The following is a 5,250-nucleotide window of genomic DNA, read 5'->3' on the forward strand; positions in this document are numbered from 1 at the left end:
ATGCCCATCAAGTAACAACAATGCTCCAACGCATCTTGTGGTAAGGCCTTGGTCAATGCATCTACGACATTTTCGCGAGAAACAACATTCTCAATGTTATGCATTCCAAATGAAATGGTATCGCACTCCAATATGTTTGGTCTTCACATGATCCGGATTCTTAGCCAAAGCAATGGCACTCTTACTATCACAAAACAGTTTGGGTACATGTTGCGGTATACCCATGTCACTAGCTAATCAAGACAGTCACACCGCTTCCTTACATGACTCACTGGTTGCAACATACTCAACCTCTGTTGTTGACAATGCGACACAATCTTGAAGATGAGATCTCCAAGCAATAACACCTCCCATAATCTGAAAGATGTACCCTGAAGTAGATTTCCTACTGTCAGCGCATCCGACATAATCTGAATATGTGTATCCAATGATAGAGGCATCCCCTTTGCCTAAACAAAGGCACTTATCCTTAGTGCCACTCAGATATCTCAGTATCAACTTGACTGTATCCTAGTGTTTCTTCCCAGGGTTTGACATCAATCGACTTACAGCTCCCACTACAAATGCAATGTCTGGTCTAGTAGCCACCATGGCATACATAAGACTCCCAACTACGGATTGATAAGGAACCTTGGACATGAATTCCTTGTCCTCATCAGATGTGGGGCAATCACATGTGCTCAGTTTTACATATGTAGGCAATGGAGTGCTCAACGGCTTTGCATTCTCCATATTAAACCTCTTGAGCACTTTCGATATGTACTCAGCCTAAGACAAGTAAATGCATTGCTTACTCTTATCACGAGTAATACGCATACCAAGAATATGTTTTGCATCTCCCAAATCCTTCATGTCAAAATTCTGGCCCAAGTTTTTCTTCAACGAGGATAACTCACCCTTGTTTTTACCAACAATAAGCATGTCATCAACATATAGTATCAATGTGATAAAACTCCCATCTGAACAGTTTTTTGTATAAAGACGTGCATCCTCGTTGCTTCTAGTATATCCTTGAGTCTTCATAAAAGCATCAAACTTTTGGTACCACAACCTAGGGGACTTGACTGCTTAAGCCCATACAAACTCTTCTTGAGTTTACATACCAAATGTTCTTTTCCTGAGACTTCATGCCCTTCAGGTTGTTCCATATAAATATCCTCATCAAGGTCCCCATGTAAAAAGGCAGTCTTCACATCTATTTGGACTAATTCCAAATTCTGATTTGCAGCCAATGAAAGCAACATACGCAATGTAGTCATCTTAACTACAGGAGAAAAGGTTTCATCAAAATCAATTCCATGTTCTTTCTTGAAACCTTTGGCAACCAAGTGTGCTTTATATTTTGGGGAAGCATTATCAAAGGTATACTAGTACTTGTATACCCATTTGCATGGCAATGCTTTCCTATCCTTTGGCAAAGGTACTAGATCCCAAGTACCATTTTTATAAATGTTGTCCAATTCATTTTGCATGGCACACTCCCACTTAGCATGATCATTGGCCAAAATAGCTTCCTTATAACAAGAGGGTTCACCACCATCCGTTTACACACGTAGTCCGTGAGCTTAGCAGGTGGCCTAGAGACACGAGTAGATCGTCTCACTGGTTGCTGAACCAGAGTCGGATTGTTTTCAGGTTGTACACATGCATCCTCATTTTGAACATCCTCATATGGGTGAACATTTATAGGATTGTTCAGCATCGGTGTGGGGTTAACCTTTTTCACACTAATAGAGGGTATAACATCTTGAAATGCCACTTTCCTCACTTCCACTTCCTTAATTGGCTGCTTATGCATAATCTTTTCATTGAAAACGACATCACTACTTCTGATTATAGTGCATGTTTCAGGATCCCACAAACGATATCCAAATTGACCATCTACGCCATAGCCAAGGAAAATACATTTCCTCCTCTTAAAATCTAGTTTTTTCCTTAATTGTTTTGGAACATGAACATACGCTTCACATCCAAATACCCTAAGATGATCATAGTTTGGGGTTTTTCTTGTCCACAACACTTGCGCCACTTTCAAGCCTTTGGCAATGCTAGGTGATAGATTTATCACATGGACTGTTGTCCGAACTACTTCAGCCCAAAAACCTTGCAGCAGATTTGCATGATGCAACATAGAAACAACCCTATCCTGGATGGTTCTATTCATCCTTTCTGCCACACCATTTTGTACCAAAGTGTAAGGGGCAGTAAACTCTCTAGGCATGCCTCTAGAATCACAAAAATCTCTAAACTCATGAGAGGTATACTCACCTCCATTATCAAAACGTAAAGCCTTAAGCTTTATACCCTTTTCAGTCTCAACCGAGGCAAGCCATTTTCTAAAAGTAGAGTATACATCGCCCTTTTGTTTTATGGGATACACCCAAACCTTTCTTGTGGCATCATCAATAAATGTAACAAAATACAAAGCTCCACCCAATGATCTAGTAGGCATAGGGCCACATACATCTATATGAACTAGATCCAAGGGTTGAGTAGACGAATCAGAATTAATATTTTGATGCACACTTCTAGTTTGTTTACCATATTGACAATGCTCACAAACTGAAAAATTTGAAAATGATAACATAGGTAAATAGTCAAAACATGATAATATTTCCATTGCAGTACGAGACATGTGACCTAAATGGCCATGCCAAATACAAGTCATAGGTTGTTCTATGACTGTCAAAAGATGCTCCTTTTGATGGACAACTAAAGGATAAAGTGAACCAACTTTGTTCCCTTTGGCAATAACCATATTTCCTTTCGTAATACAAAAGGACTGGGTAGCAAAAAACACTTTAAAACCAATGTTATCAAGTTGTCCAATAGACATTAAGCTACGAGTTAGCTCAAGCACATGGCGTACATTTTGTATGGTAAACTGAGAGCCATCAAAAAATTGTACCATGACATCTCCGATGCCAATCATATCACACTGATGTGAATCTCCAAGTCGTATTGTACCAAGTGATTTAGCTTCGTATTGTGTGAACTACTCTCTATGTGGAGTCACATGCAATGAAGCACCAGAGTCCAACAACCATGTATGAGAGAGCACATGAGCAATATTAGCCTCAGCATAGGTAGCATCATCATCCATGACCAAGATGTCAACACCATCATCGCATGCAACATTTATTTCCTCTATCTTCAGCAAAGATGATGAACCAGCCAATTGTTTAACATGCCAATCACCATGAGTTTTACTCTTTTCCTTTTCTTTGTTCTTCAAGGCATAACAATCTTTCTTAATATGACCCTTCTTGTGGCAATAATGGCATTCCACAAGTCTCTTCCTAGACTTACTTCTGCTCTTGTCATGATTTCCATGACTATTTCTGGTTTGGCTTCTACCACGTTGGTGGTTTTTACCATAACCAACATCTCGAACATTATATGCATCTCCAACTTGAGAGGAAACCATAGATTTCCTACGTATTTCTTCACCCAATAGTGCTCCACTTATGTCATTATACACCAATTTCCCGTTTGGTACACTAGCACTAATAGCGGTGCAAAATGTGTCCCATGAGCTAGGCAATGTGCATAGCAAAAATACAACTTTCAGCTCATCATCCATGGTCATTTTCTAAGCTTGCAATTGCGACCATAATGCATCAAACTGATTTAAATGAGACGCAATACTATCTGTATCCTTCATACGAAGGTCATATAACTTTCTCATCAAATACACCTTGTTTGCTGCAATCTCCTTCTCATAGGTATTGCATAGTTTTTTCCAAAGTTCTTCGAAGTTTTAGTTGTCTATAACAATAAAGTAGACACTATCCGCCAAGTGCAATCTTATAGTGGACATGGTCAAGGCATCAAGTTCCTCCCAATCATCATCATCCATGTCATTCGGCTTCTTCGCTTTGCTGCCTAGGGGCCTCGTTTGCTTTCTTTGAACCAATACATCACACATCTTATTCTTCCACAAAGCAAAATTAGATCCATCAAATTTCCAGATCTCAATATGATCTTTTCCCAAAAAAGAATAGTTCTTACTTGAACTATTGCGGGCAACATAAGTGCTACTAGATACATCCAACATTTCAAACTCCATGGGAGTGAACGACAATATCAGGCAACGATTGGGCAACAAAAAACTAGTTACCAACTATCTTATGGCAAACTGTCAAAGATTGATACCCAATATTTCGTGTAACGCACACCACTGAAAGCATACAACTTCCAAAATATCAGCAGTGAACTGTCAAAGAGGGCTGATACCACTCTTGCATATAACAAGCACCACTTAAAGACATAATTTCCGAAATGTCAACAATATTGACTAGCATACATCTCCCAATCACAAATTGTAGGCAACTGCTTTGTTATACATTCACATTGACCCCAAATTTCTCTTCCAAAAGTAGCAACAATATTGACTCGCATACATCTCCCAAACCACAAACTGTAGGCATCAGCTTTGCTATGCATTCACATTAACCCCAAATCTCTCTTGCAAATGTGGCAGGGGTCTCTCCCACCACAGCTTATTTCCACCCAAAGAATGTTTCGCATATGATGGATAATAAGAGAGTTTAACCAAGGGAAATACCTGTGAATAGCAGGCTCCTTTCTTCAATGTTGAAGATGCTGGAGATGCCCAACAATAGGCAGATGCTTCAGCCGACCCCAATACTCTAGCGCTCGCCACACAAATCTCCTACGCCACTACAAGTCTCGGGCGCTTGTTGCTTCCGACTCCAAAGCTTCCCCTCGCTGTCTCTCAAGCTCTAATACCACTGATGTGAATCGATAGAGCAGAAAATCAAGAGACAATTTGTCTGTTCTGCTCTTGATTGTAATGCACGGACAGTGAAGGATGAAGGAGTGGTGCTCCTTAGTTGTAGTATGCACGAGGGGAATAGGGGGTGACCAACAAAGGGGGTTCAATTGATACAGCAGGGTGGAGATTACAATAGAGATAAAGAGGGTAAATCTCTGCAACAGAGAGAAAGGGGGAAAACGACACACAAAGAGGAACCAGACACTCGTTCACTCACTCACTTAACTCACACTCTCTCTCTCCCCACACAACTAAGTGAAAGACCAGTTTTGGCCTTTTCACACTTACCATGTATCGGGGATACATGTATAACATCATGTTGAGGGGAGTCTGTCAGGTAATTCTGTGACGAGGCTTTGTTGCTTCATTTATACATGATTTTTTCTTGTAGCCATTGCAAAGTGGCTTGTAAGATATGAGTTGTATATTATCCTATGTACTTTTTCTTAACT

Source organism: Azolla caroliniana, unplaced genomic scaffold (assembly GCF_043228905.1).
Source record: "Azolla caroliniana isolate FFs.n. ecotype wild unplaced genomic scaffold, voAzoCaro1.0.p SCAF_10, whole genome shotgun sequence".
Classification (NCBI taxonomy): Eukaryota; Viridiplantae; Streptophyta; class Polypodiopsida; order Salviniales; family Salviniaceae; genus Azolla; species Azolla caroliniana.